This window comes from Rhinolophus sinicus, chromosome 6, assembly GCF_057876585.1.
Source record: "Rhinolophus sinicus isolate RSI-liver-muscle chromosome 6, RSI-T2T, whole genome shotgun sequence".
Classification (NCBI taxonomy): Eukaryota; Metazoa; Chordata; class Mammalia; order Chiroptera; family Rhinolophidae; genus Rhinolophus; species Rhinolophus sinicus.
In genome coordinates this window covers 11,569,666-11,584,946 of record NC_142506.1, presented here as the reverse complement: position 1 = coordinate 11,584,946, position 15,281 = coordinate 11,569,666, and the positions used below count along the sequence as shown (strand labels likewise).

Here is a 15,281-nt window from a genome sequence, read left to right as displayed (position 1 = left end):
TGTTTTTTTTTCTAGACAAACGAACTGTAAGCTACTTTGCATTCTTTTTAGCTTTTTTTAAAGTCTCTGATACCATGGCCATTAAAAACAATCTCTAAAAAGTCTTTGTTGAGCATCAGAATGAGACAGCTGGGATGCTGGCATGAGGAAATGTTCAATCTTGTCATTCGGCAAAAGGAATTCATATTCATAATTAATGATGCTTTTGTCCACACCAGAAGGAAAATATAAAGGCTCAACTATGCTTAAGTAAATTCTACCCAAGCCAACTAGAATACGATTTTATAAATTATAGAGTAATAGGGAAGAACAAGATTTTGTGAGTTGTGAGCATAGAGAAAAGGACGAACAAGGCCTTTTCAAGGAAGAAGTCAGGTTAAAAATGTTAATTTCTGAAAAGATGGTTACATTTCTTTCTCCTCCATACACAGCAAGTAATCAAAAATTTTAAAATCCTAAGAAAAGGTATATATTTGACCATCACAACATGTATTTGAAAGATTCAATAACTCTTTGATCTTGAATGTATCTGGCAGACACGACCAGGTACAGACCAGGGACCACCACTATCGTCCAACACGTCAACTGAAAATAACCAAGATGGGCAGGCAAACTACAAATGCAGCTTTTGGACAGAGGCATTTTTAATGCAGTTATCAGCAGAGAAGTAGAAACCCTAAAATAAATACTAGTATAACATTTCAAAGAAAGTTCCTTAAAGAGAACGTTTCTCATTATATAGCTATTGAAGAGATACACAAAGACAAATCAGTGTTCAAGTATAAAAGCTCATTTCATTCATTCAACCACATTTTATTTAGCAACTACTATGTTAGGGGCTAGGCCTACAATGATGAACAAAACCTGCCAGGCTGTTGCCAAAGGTTGGGGGAGGAGAGCATGGGGAGTAACTGCTTAGCGGGTCTGGGTTTTTGGTTTTCATGGTAAAATATACCTAGCATAAAATTTACCACTATAACCGCTTTTTTAAATTAGATTTTGTTTTTAGAGCAGTTTAAGGTTCACAGCAGAATTTAGGGGAAGATACAGAGAGTTCCTGTATACATACCACCCCCACACATGCACTGCCTCCCCCATTATCAACATCCCCACCGGAGTGACACACTTGTTATAACTGATGAATTTGCACTGACACGTCATTATCACTCAGAATCCACAGTTTACATTAGGGTTCACTCTTGGTGTTGTTCTTTCTATGGATTTGGATAAATGTATAATGATATGTATCCATCATTATGGTGTCGTACAGAGTATTTTCACTGCGTTAAAAATCCTCTGTGCATTATAACCATTTTTAAGTGTACAGTTCAGTGGCATTAAATGCATTCACACTGTTGTACAAAAACTACAACTATCCCCCTCCAAAACTTTTTCATCATCCCGGAGCCAGGGTTTAATTTGGGGTGATGAAAACGCTTTGCAACGAGACAGGGGTGGGTGGTGGTTGCACAACACTGTCAATGTACTAAATGTCACTTGAACTGTTCGCTGTCAAACGGTGAATTTTATGTTATGTGAATTTCAACGCAATTTTTTTTACAAAGAAAGCATTGGGCACAGCATAGTCCTCACTCTTTGTTAATAAATGAACTCGTCTTCCCCTTGAGGGAGCTCACAGGTTGGTAAGGGAACAGTGACAGAACAGGAGGAGCCCGGGTTCTGGGGATGGAGCCAACTGGGGCTCAGACACCTTGCGGCTGCAGAAGGGGTTCCCAGAGGAGGGGCTCCTGAGGGAAACCTTAGCGGATCAGCCAGGGTCTGCAGGTGAGGGAAGAGAGAACATTCTGCGTCCATGCCACACCTGGGGAGATGACTAAAACACTCAAAATTTACTTGAAAAATGTAACTATGTCAGGTGATGGACTTGTGAATTACCTTGACTGTGGGAATCATTTCACAATGTATATTAAAGCATCACATTGTATACCTTTAAAAAAATCATACTGTACCACCTAAATATACACAATTTTTATTTGTCAGTCATACTTCAACAAAGCTAGAAAAAATTAAAAGACATTAAAGTAAAAAACAATAAAAATTCATTCATGTTACCATTAGAAAACCCCGAATCTAATAGGCAATATAATAAACTAATAATTGTACTTAATATTTATGATACATAAATGTTTATTTATAATTATAAACAAAATAAACTGTCAGAGTAATAAACGAAATAATAATAAAGCCCACAGAATCAAGGGGAATCTTAAAAATGTCAAAAGACGTCTTTCAGGGGGAAAAGCAGTGATGTAAATGGGTCTAGACAGAGCATGGGCAGGAGATGGAGACAGAGAGGTGGGAGGAGACAGGTAAGCAAAGGTGGAATCAGAAGTGCGTGCTGGTGGCTAGAGGTGACCGAGGAGCCACCTGGTCTGACGTGAGCAGGGCACCCAGAAGTCACGTGATACAGGAGCACGTGATCTTGTGTCATAGCTGTTTGGGGCTTTCCCAGCCACGATGTCATGTGAGCTCCACGGTCACCGTGACAAGCAGGTATGGCAGACCCAACTGACGTCTCATCGATGGCAACACTGAGGTGGACGGACCCACCAAGGCCACACAGCTGTGACCGGGCAGCGTGGGCCTGGCGCCAGCTTCCTGACCCAGGCTCAGCCTCTCCACGAAGGAGGCCAGCTCATGTGTAATGAAAACTCCGACATTCTGTTCAACTCCATCACTGTTCTTACTTGACTTCATCTCTTGGAAAAAAAAAAGCGGTGCGTCCTTTTACACTGGGAAATGACCTGCTAGTAGAAAGGAAGTGGACGTCTTGGTAAGACGTGGGCTCTCCACAAAGCTTCACACACACAAGGAGCACAGCCATCCCTTCTCACATGAAACAATGCACGGCCTGTCAAATTTCTAAAATCATAACTTAGCCATGAATAATTTAGAACCTAGCTAGCATGAACCAAGCTCTGCATAACTGCCTCCAAAGAGGCACAGCCACAGTTCCATTAAACTGCCACATAAAAACACCTACAAGGCCTAGCTCAGTGGTTCTCAACCAGAGCCATTTTGCCCCCAGGGGACCTCTGGCAAAATCTTAAAGACATTTTTGGTTTTCACAACTGGGGGGCAGGGGGGTAGTAACCAGGGATGTTGCTAAACATCCTACAATGCACAGGACAGCCCCTCACGACAAAGAATTATTTGGATACAAATATATGGTGATGGAAGGAGAACTGACTGGGTGGTGAACACACAATGGGATTTATAGATGATGTAATACAGAATTGTACACCTGAAATCTATGTAATTTCACTAACAATTGTCACCCCAATAAATTTTTTTAAAAAAATTAAAAAAATTTTAAAACAAAGAATTATCTGGGCCAAAATGTCAATAGTATCGAGATTGAGAAATCGTGGTCTAAATTCCTAGGTGGTTCTACATATACAACTGGTCTCTAACATGGAAAAACTGTGAGATTGAAGGACACAGAGGGAATGCACACTCCAGACTCTGCTGCTCTGAAGTCGTAGGACAGTTTACCTGAGTCACTTCAAGTCACCAAGCTGGTTTCTCTGGTTTGCAAAATGGAGTTTCCTAACACCATTCTCAACGAGACAAAGTACCTAGCTGAGGGGCTAGCCGGACGTAGAGGGGCTCTCAGTAAACCCTCAAGGCCAAGGCTGGGCTAAGATCCCCACCACCTATGAGCGGCAAAGGCTCCAGGGTACCTCACTGTCCCAGCATTGGCTTGATGCAAACACATTTGGAAAAACAAACCCCAGAGCACAGACATGATATAAGCCCACCTGTGGCCAGTGCCCCACCGGGCCACCCACACCACTGGGAGATCAGAGGGGCGTTTACATGGCTCATTATTTCCTCCGGTTCCAGGATCAGCAACGCAGCTTGCACTTGGCTTTAAATCGTATTATCCAAATGGGGTATCGCTGTCATAATCAGCATCTGCCTTTCAACAAGCACAGATGACAACCACGTGCTTCCACGGGCCATTGGGGGCTAATATCCGGGCAAGATCTCCAGGCTCGCAGATCCCGGTCTCTGGGTGGGTTCTGAGAGAGAGGAGTCAGGAAATGCAGGATGGCAGGCACAGGGGGGAGCGGAAGGAAGGTCTTTTATGGGCCATCAGGCCCTTCTGACAAACCAAACTGACTGAATCACAGTCAGTGCAATAAAGCCTGGGTCGGCCCTACGTGCCTGTTATCCTCAGAGAGAAGCCCACAGGTCAGCAGCACGGGAAGAAGGCTCCGTTTTCACTACGTCTTCCACAATTCTTTGTATTTTATCAGGTACCGCTGGCCATCTTTGGGGAAATGTATTGCCCTACTGACAATCACATTAAAAGGGTGCATGTTAAAGGTCTCTTTCTGCCTTAGCAGAAACAGTATTTTTCTTTCCTAATCACTCAGCTTTCCTTATTTTAAAGAGGGAAGGAAGAAGCAGCATTATATTGAACTGTGAAATGTGGGCAAATGCAGCTCTAAAGGAAAGTACCACCCAGCGTCTGGATATTAGTTTCCATGGTAACCAGGGTCCCTGGGCCCTGGCACACACAGCAGGAAATGCTGCAGATTTCCACAGCAGTATCTTTTACTCAAAATAAGAGTCCCGTGGCAATTTTAAACATTTGGGAATCAAGAAACACTGTGTGTCTGTGTGTGTGTGTGTGTCTGTGTGTGTGTGTGTGTGTGTGTGTATGCAGATATAGATTCGTAAAATTAAGACAATATAGAACGAAAGCAGCCTAGTTATTCTTACAGATCAATATACTTATTTCAAATGATTAAAATATAAACAAAACAGCGAGTGAGAGAAAGAGAGAGAGAGAGAAAAAAACGCGCTACAAGAAAATGAAAACATCTTCCACAGAAAAAGGAATGACTGGAATGGAAGTGGAAAACTGCTCTGGAAAACCACATGACCATGGATCCCATATAAACAAACGAGCAAATACAAATCTTTATGAACATTAATCGACTGAGAACATAGAACATAGAATTTGAGAACATAGAACACAGAACTTGAAGTCCACGTTCTTTCCTACTTGAGTACCCTCACCATTAAACCAAGAGGTTCACCACGCTTTCAGGGGAAACCGTGGAACTGAAAGCCCTGGGCTAAAATAAGCATGTCCACTGGTCCCCTTACTAGCCCTAGGCAAGTGACTTTACCCCACTGAGACTACGTTTGCCCTGTAAAAATGGAAAGGCTGCACTAGATACCAGACGGTCTATAAGAAAAACCCTGTACTTCCCTAAAAATAAAAGACTAGAGAGTTGTGTTTAAAAAAAGACAAAACAAAACAAAAAACTTCAGGTAATTGTCACTTTAGGCAACATATATGTTTCTAAACGTAGTGTATAAAAATAAAAGTTCTTTAAAAACGTATCAGGCGAATTCACTGCCAGATTCTTGGTGATGGAAAACCACGTGAATATTCTTTATCTATTCTCTGAGTTACTTCTCAATTTCACATTTTTCCCACAGCAGAGTACACGTGTGTAGTTAAAACGAAAATGCTACTGCAAAGTTGTTTTCACATTTCATGCATGTTTTCCAGCTGGGGCTTTATTAGAGGGAGTAATAGATAGAGGCAGCTACGTGATGAGGCATAGACTCATCCTAGAAAAACACAAGCTTAACAACTTCAAGTGTCTTCAAGTTCACATTTACATTCCAATCAACATACACGGTGACCCGAGGTGGGCAGACCAAACCAAGTTCACGATTCCATGGCAAATGGTCTCTCACAAGAAAGTGTTGTTTAAAAAAAAACATTGCCTCACTTGTAAGAACTCGAATAATTGCATTCTTTCATGAAAGCTAATCAACATTTTACCAAAAGTGACACGTTTGTGAGTGGCAGCAGGATGGGGAGGAAGAGTGTTAGTTATTAAGCCAAAACAAAAAGTAAAGGGAGAGAAAGGAAAGGGCTAGGACGGAGAGGGAGGGAGGGAGCCGGGAGAAACCTCACCACTTGTGTACACAATGCAGGAAAGGCCTGCAAGCTGGAAGGATGGAAGAGCTGAGTATACCACTTCATTACGGAAACTGCCTCACGACACAAACAGCCACGCTGCACCCATATGAACACATGCTCTCCACGCCTGGACCTTCCTCCCGCTGCCGCCGCTACCCCCGGCACCATGTAATTCACCAGCATTTATTAAGACTCCTGAGATTAGACAGAAAACAGCACACATCCTAATTCGAGCATCATCCAGGAAACTGCTCTATGGCAAAATGGGGCAACACCGTTGAACTGAACAGGAGCAAATGCTCCTCTCTGGTTAGTGGTGGGACAGGCCTTCACAGGATACACGCACTTGGGTGTGGAATTTGGATATTCCTAGCTCTCCCTGGTCTAGGAATTTACCATTCTGGTGACATCCTGCTCTGGACACCCTTCTGTAAAAGTGGGACTCGGGTTAGGGCCTTTCAGGCGAACCCACAGTAACCTCTCTTTCAAGTGTCATTTTAGAAAGACACAGTGAAAAGCCAGACATGACACTGGCTGACCACAGTGGACTGCCGCATCTGTGGCAGCTGTTGCTGCCCAACCAAAGATCAATAAGAAAAGGCCACTTGTAGAATAGGGACGGTGCTGCCAGTCATTAGCTTTGACTGCAAGAAAAGATCAGAGGGATTGGAAAGGAGAGATTTCATTTCATCATCAGTAATGTGTGGTTCATGATTCCAAATCTCCTGGAATACATGCGCCTGCCCATCAAAATAATCAAATATATAAACACCCACCTCCTAGCGCCTTCAACCAAAAAAGAAAAAGGGGTGGGGGGAGAAAAATTAATTAATTTTTAAAAATCTATAAAATAGAAATACTCAATGAACATACGACTTCCTTTGTTGTTTCCAGTTCTTCCCTATAGTGCAATTTGTAAAATATGTTAACAATACATGTGCCACCCCAGTGTCCTGGATTCAACACCAAGTCTGAGTTTCATATAAAGCAAACCAAAAAATAACAGCTTACACAATGGAAAAAGCTAAAACAAACTTGATCTTCATCGGGCCATTTTTAAAAAGTTGTTTTATCCTAAGCAGAATGTGAAGAATGGTGCCAATGCATGAAAATGACTCAAGGTCTAGCAGCATGGAAAACCATCAAAATAATGAAACCTAAAAGCAGAATGCGCATATATGATCCCATTTGAAAAGGCATTATATGTTTTATGTCACCCCTTCTTAGGCCCATGACAGCCGCAAAATCTCTGTAGAAGAGACGGAAAATGTGTATCTTTAAGCTGCACTTACATAATAGGCACGCAGCTTTTAGCTAGGTGACCTATTATTATAAATAACAACTTACAAAAGTTTTTTTTTTTAGTTTGCGTGTCATATAAGACTGAGACTATAATAGGTATTCAACACAGAAACAGACACATAAATACACACACAGGCATATTTAAGTATGGAGTGGCTTGAGAGGCTGATGGAAATTAATGGGGCTACATTGAGTTATGCCAAGCAGTGGTTACCTTCGCAGCCCTCAGCAAGGCTGTGAGCTCTGCATAGAAACTGGTCATCTGGGAGGGAGGATCTGTTTCTTTGTTGTTTTAGGCAAGAATCTGCTAAGACCAAGTCCAGTGATTTCCCTCTTTCACACCTAACAACAAGCTGTGTTTCCCCGAAAATAAGATCTAGATGGACCATCAGCTCTACTGCGTCTTTTGGAGCAAAAATTAATATAAGACCCGGTATTATATTATATTATATTATGTTATATTATATTATACTATACCGAGTATTACATTATATTATATTATATTATATTATATTATATTATATTATACCCGGTCTTATTTTACTATATGACCGGGTCTTATAGTAAAATAAGACTGGGTCTTATATTAATTTTTGCTCCAAAAGACGCATTAGAGCTGATGGTCCGGTTAGGTCTTATTTTCGGGAAATGTTACTACACACACATACAGGTTATAACAGATACCAGTAGTGTATTTGTATGCGTGTGTACACACACACACTCATATCCTCATTAAAAACATTACAGCTGTAAAGTCCAATTAATAAAGGGCTACTTGTCACAACCCAGCGTTAACGTCATTCTTTGCGTTCACGTGTGGTTAAAGAATATTTACAAATAGTAAACACATACCAAGGAGGAGGGAAGCCGCTCTTGGGTGTCTCTTAACCCACTTATCGTTGACCTGGGCGTCTTGTCGATAAGTCTACAGAGCTCAGTAATACGAATTCACTCTGCCGATTTCGTTCATTCAAATAAGTATCTAACAGCAATTGCCCTCCTCAGGTTCATGAAAACTCCTTAAATGCATCTTGAAGAGGGCCAACGGCAAAAGGCTGACCTGTCTTAAAAGCTAAACCTTCATCACAAAACAATTTTCTGAGGCTTTTCTCCATGACTGTTCCCATAAGGAGCCTGTTTGGACTTTTTCCCCCTAATCACCCCTCTCCTCATAAAACTTGAATTCCACAGACATATGTATGTATGCATATCTGTACCTGCTGTATAAGAAGAGTAAGTTTACTGCCCCCTCCTCCAGAATCAGTGTTCACTCTCTTTGGAATAATATCTTGCCCACTGATGGAAAAAAAAAATATGGGAGGAAGGTAACTTCATCTTGGTCCAGCCAATTTCCCGATTTCCCACTTGAACTGACTACAAATGTTCTTATTTTTCAGAGCTTTGTTCTTACTCCCCACACCCACCTACAACATAAGAATGTTCAAAATGCAACTTATCAGCAAGGCAAAATTCACTTAAGGGCTTCCTCAGCATACCTCATGTGAATCAAAACCAAGAGGTCAAGTTTAAAACCCTGAAAACGAAAGGCAAGCACGCGTTTTTAGGTAATTGTCAAAACAGCATGCCTAGATTCATGTTTAAAAATATCAGAGAATACAGCTCCTGGTGCATCTACTCTGCGAGAAAGCTATGAAGTGCTTCACTGCATATAGGTTGGTGCAAAAGTAATCGCAGTTTTTGCAATTATTTTTAACCTTTTAAACTGCGATTACTTTTGCACCAACCTAATACATTTTTTCACAAATCAGCAACTGTTTCCTGGGCATTGAAGATGTGCCAGCCTCCAGGAAATCAGAGGTTTTACAGCCCCTATGACAGCTATGTACCCACAAGCTCTAAGTAAAATTACCCTCAGCCAGTTTTCTATAAAACTACTTCTCCAGGCTCCAGAAAATGCTTTATGCTAGATTCCTTCTTTCGTCTATTACCTATAAAAGCCTCAGATGGAATAAGATCATCAGAAAAATTCATACGCTATCCTTGAATCTTTTGAAAACAACAAGCTCAATTCTTAAAGAAAAATTACAACTGAGCTTGTTTCTCAAACACTCCTAAGCTCTCTTTTCCTGTAAGAATTCTAAGGACAATAACCAAAAATAACTGAGGAACCTGAATTGGCTGGTAAGAGTACAAAACCAGTAGCCACATCAATAGATTGGTAGATTGCGGTTTTATGCCTTTTTATTTTTTTTAGTATATGTGCTGCCGAAGCGAGCACATGCCTTTTTATTTTTAATCAAATGAATGTGTCCACGTTCCTTTAAGGTCATATATTCTAAGAATATTCAGTTCCAGGCCTGCGAAAGGGACCTTTTTTATGACGTTTTGTTAAATAATTAATTTTTTTTTCTCAGTTGTGGCTAAGTAGCTTCCTCGGTTCAAATAACAAGGCTCTAATTCCATGAAAGAGAGTTCAGGACTTGGACACCAGTCAATGCAGAAGTGAAGGGCCAGTGAAATCTCAATTAAACAACCTGGTTAAAGTAAAACTTGTGGGCAAACAAAACCACTCTGGCTGCCTCTTGGAAACCATTTCCCAGCACCTCCTCCCCTAGAAGATTCTCTCTTTCTCTCCCCCCCCCCCCCCCCCCCCGCACCTGCACCCCAGCCAAAGCAGAGCAGCTGCCTTTCACCACCTGCCCAGGGCTTCATCATGGAATCGCTGAACCCTCTTCAGCTACTATGAAATATGAAGTCACACATTCCACTAGAGATTCGACCCTGAGGGAGGGGTCACCAAAATTTGAATTCTGAACTCCCAAAGATTACATCGTACCAGCCTCCTGCCCTTAGAGATGACTGCCTTCCTCACCCAGATCCAATGTAGGGCTGTGTGCAAAAGATGTCTGCATCCTGCGAAATGCCAGATCCTTAGCATTTGGGTGTGTGGGTTCCTCAGAGAGGAGCAGGACGGAGGTCCGGTGCGGGAGGTGTTTGTAGTTTAGTGGGGAAGACGGTGAGAACACAGCAAGGGGAGCGCGGTAGCAGAAGCATGTGCCACAGAGGCCCTGAGGTGTAAAACCTGCTTTTCCTTGGGGAAGAGGAGGCAAACATTTCACAGGTGATGTGGGATTCTTTAACTGGCTCTGGGAAGACAAGCAGCAGACCCTCCAACATGGAAAGGGGGCGGAAAGGGGGGCGGACTGACAAGGGCATTCCAGCTCCGGAATGTACACATGCGAGCAGAAAAGGATTAAAGGTTTGAAGGATTTCAGGCAACAGTGAGCATTTCTTTGTGGGTGGAACTGCTGGCAGGAAATGGGCGGAGATGTCACTGGACAGGTGGGTTATGGTAAGATGGCAAGAGGCCTGACTTTCCTGGGTAGCTTTTATAAATCTGAGATTCCTGGGTCCCACCCAGTTATTCTGATTCCAGTGTTACTGAGGCAGGGTCCTGACATCTGCACTTTAAAATAAACTTCCTGGGTGATTAAGAGCCACACAGCCAGGTCTGGAGACCATGGCATTTAATAAAATCTATACTGAACATAGGTCACATAGACTAAAAATGTGTATGTTTATGTGTCTAAGGACCAAGTCTCCTTTTTCCAGTGTAAGCCTGATAGTTTTTCACCAACGCAGAGAACCTTGGCGATCCAGGCTCACTGATCAAAGCACACATCTGACCTCTAGACCTTGACAGCTGTCTTAAAAGTTCCAGCTTCCACCCACCCTTCTCATCCACACGCTCTATGTCTGAGAGGGGGCCTGCTTTATAACTCAAATCGACCCAAATGCCCACCTGTAGTTTCCATTTTTCTCTTCTAACCTTCTCCCTTCCATTATTTTCTGCTTAACTTTGCTTCTTCCACTCCCTTTGTCTCCAGAGCAAAAACTGGAAACTCTAAAGATAACATAGAAAAGAACATGTAGACTGCCTAACTTCATTCCCATTTGATGGATTTCATAGAGCCAGATCAAGATTTAAAGTCGTAGAATATTAGAGCCAGGAAAGCCTACTTGTGGCCACCTAGGGCCCTACATCCTGGGAAAACCCGTTACAGGTGGGGAAATGAGAGCTCTGAGAAGTGAAATGAAATTACTTGGGGTCACACACCTGGCACAGCAGGACACACAGTCACCCGAGCTCCCAATCTAGTTGTTACTCTAGCTGCTCCATAGATTGTGGTTGTTGTTTAACACATTCAGAAGAAAGTAACTTTAAAAGTAAATATAAGCTTATACTAAATCCAGAAGCTCCTTACACAAGGAATCATAATTTAATGGTGAAAGTCTAGGCTCTGGGCCAGACTCCAGTTTTACCACTTACGAGCCACATGACCTTGGTCAGGGTAGGTCAATTCTCTTCGTCCTGATTTCATCACCTAAAATAAAGATCATGAACACCTACCTCATGGGGCTGCTGGGAAAATAAAAAAGACTCAATATATGTAAAACACATAGGACAGAGCCCAGCCCACGTTACGTATTCAATAAAGATTAGCTATCATTCTCAGTATTAAAACCATGCCCATTTTTAAAAGTGGTGTAAAGGGTTTTGAACATTAAAGACGATCTAGTCGGCTGGGGATCCATTTTCCTCCTTCTTAGACTCTTAAACTCCTTACTATGGGTTTGGTGTATTATCATCTAAACATCCCTGAGATGGCTTTTTCAAAGCTACAAAGTAATTATAGAGGCACACAGAGGCAGCCAAAAATGAAAGTCACACAGCATTATGCTCTTCAAAGGCCCTTGCTGACACAAGCAATGATGGCCAGTGCTGAGTAAGATGGAGCATTTCATCAGCTCAATACTCCTGCCTTCCCCTGAAATGGAGAGCCAGGCCTGGTATGTGAGAGTGCGTGCTTCCAGGTGTGGGAATGCCGTTCCCCAAAACCGCCTCTGCTGGAGAGGGTTGAGAACCTCCCTCCACCTTTGTTTCTTTTTCATTTTTTTTAAAGCCACCCAGATAACTTCATGCCAGTGAGATCAAACATTTCTCAACTCCCATAACAGCCCACACACTGGTCCACCATGGACATGAAGAACATGGGAACCTGCTCCACAAAGTCTGGCATTCTATGCATTCTGAATGCCTTGACACCACCGTGTGTCCCCGAAAATAAGACCAAGCCGGACAAGCAGCTCTATGCGTCATTTGGAGCAAAAATTAATATAAGACCCAGCCTTATTTTACTAGACTATAAGACCGGGTCTTTATAATATAATATAGTATAATATAATATAATATAATATAATATAATATAATATAATATAATATAATATATATAATACCGGGTCTTATATCAATTTTTGCTCCAAAAGACGCATTAGAGCTGATTGTCCAACTAGGTCTTATTTTCGGAGAAACATGGTAATTCTTTGTGGCTGGTAATACAGAAAAACAGTTTACTTTCATATTAAATATAAAAGTCATTCCAGAGTGCAAAATTGACAAAATTTGGAACTGTACCATGTATTATGGTGCTAATAGACTCCTAAGTTCCATTAAAATTTAATTATTAACCTAAATACACACATGATAAGAGCGACTTGTACTCTTTCATTTAAAAAAAATAAACAAAATAGAGTTCTAACATTTTCCACATTCTATTTAACAATAGTTATAAAATGACTAGATTGACTTTGCTCATAGAGTGACTTAACTTTAAAATTTGTTCCTAAATAAACTGTATTAAGAGCTAGTGTAAAGTATTTGCTAAAAAGGACAAAGCCCTTTCAGAAGTGTTTCTTTTGAGAAACAATATGGAATGCTAATACTTTGGAAACCAGAGATCTGATAGCTTGAAATTCTGAACACTTGCCCAAAAGAGATAGACCTAAGAATAACTGCTATTCCTTTCTATCATTTCCAGCAAAAAGGACTAGAAAAACACATCTACAGGCTCTAAGCAAGACACTGGACTTTCTGTTGCTGCGGAGGGTAGATACCAAACTGCAAACAGTATTAGAGTTACAGCCTGTCGTGATCTTAAGGCCAAATATTTTTGCTGCTGACCAAAACAGCTTGAAGCACTTTCTACAGATTCATCGTTTCCTTGGTGACGTGTACACCATTAAAATAGAGTACGCACAGATCTCCAAAAGGATGTACACATGGGCGTGAACTGCAGCTTAGCTTGTACTAGCAAGTAAGTGGAGATAATCGAAACATCCCTGCGTAGGAGAAGGATTAAATTGTGCTACGTCCAGACAGTGAAATTCTATTTGGCCACTAGAAAGAATGAGGTAGATCTATAGGAAATGAATCATAATACAGAAAGGCAAATATAATACACTGTGGTAATTATAGTATAGACAGGTAATTATGATATAATGTGGAGTAAAAGTCCAGGAACGATGTTTCTGATGGACTACCTTTTGAAAAAGATCATATGGATATACTTTATTACATATAGCATTCTACATATGATTCTGTAACTAGCTTTTTTGCTCCCAGATGTGTTTGTTTACATGCACAAAAAAGTCTGTAAATGACATTAAACCCAAAAACGTACTTGGAGGGTAGATTTAATTTGATATATTTTGTTACATACATTTTTTAAACTCAAGAGGATGTTCTCTATTTTCCAATTTTTAAGTAAAATTTAACTTAATAAAAATCACTTCTGATGCTTACTGAACATAGAAGAAGTACGTTCAAGTTTCTTTCTTATCATCTCCATAAAATAGACCTCCTTTCCAACTAGCATATGCTTTTTAGGTCGTGTGAGAGTCCTCACCACCCCACACGCAATAAAAAGATATATTCCCCCAGTGCCTATGGATTCTAGACTTGGTGAGATGTAAAGTTTTCTGGCATCACTAAAAAAGACCTGAAATCAAATGGTTTAAAAACATATCAAAGCTGAGGTCTGTCCACTGTGATATTATTTGTCTTCTGTCAAATATATCACCACCACAAAGAGGCTATTCTGGTTTCTTTTCCCACAAATAATTGCTCCGTTTTTCCTCCCTTCAACCACGAGAATTACAGGATCTCCAGTTTCCTACCAAAAACCACCCTGGGGCACAGCCTCCGCAAAAACTAGGTTCCCACTGCAGGAAATTATGGACAATCAGGGAGTGTCTTTCTATCCTATCCTTTAGGACCTATCCAATAATTAAACATTAAAACGTAAAAACTTATAAATCACAGAGCCTCAAAAATGCAACACCAAATATCTACGTTCTTTAAAATAACAGAGCAACTTTGAAGAAAGACACACTCTGATGGCTATTCTAGAAAGACATCAATATAACTGACAAGTTCAATTCCAGGTACTGGTATAGTTTAAGAAAATATTATAAAACAGATCCAGTAACATGAACCGTGGTGAACACAGGCTTGAATGTTATAGTCTTCTTTATATTTTCTCAAGTTTCGATAATGGACACATCTAAGCTATGTAATGATTTTTTTTAAAGGACTTAAAACATACACTGGTTAAGACCTGCGTCAAGCTGACGAACCAGATGAAGACACCACAGCTCTGAAAGCTCCGTCGTATTCTCCCAGGGAGCCTTTTGAAACATGGTTGGCATCTTGGAAATGAGGAGAAATATTACCTCCCCTGGGAGAACTTGCTCAACTGACTCCCTGAGCTGACTCAACTGCTCACTTTTCTACATTCCCCCAGCACTCTGCTCTACCACTACCACCGTACCAACCAGACCATTTCTACACTGAAATTCTCGATTTGCACATCGCTTTGTCCCCCACTCAGCTGCAAGCTCCTCCAGGACAAGGCGAGTAACGTATTATTGTTGTGGCCCCATGCCAGCGGCCTGACATAGTAGCAGTTTTCAAGTTTCTTGAATGAATCAGAAGTGTGCTCACTGCAAACTCACTTGAATATTTAACTAAGCACCTATGGTAAGTATCCACTACTGGAACTCACTGGAGGTCCCCCTGTGCTTCAGAGAAGCTAAACTCTCGGGTGGCTGGGAACAACCCCCCAACACCCACATTTTCCAATGTCATCATGGCTATGAGGAGAACGCGCATGTAGTTGTCAGTGGTCAAGCGGACACTAAGAGA

At 41.2% G+C, this 15,281-nt stretch overlaps 1 protein-coding gene across 16 annotated transcripts in view; it reads right to left on the bottom strand.

The window, feature by feature from the left end:
* MTSS1 (MTSS I-BAR domain containing 1) overlaps positions 1 to 15,281 on the bottom strand; it is a 150,764-nt gene that overhangs the window by 106,953 nt on the left and 28,530 nt on the right. The gene's annotated exons all lie outside the window — the stretch shown is intronic.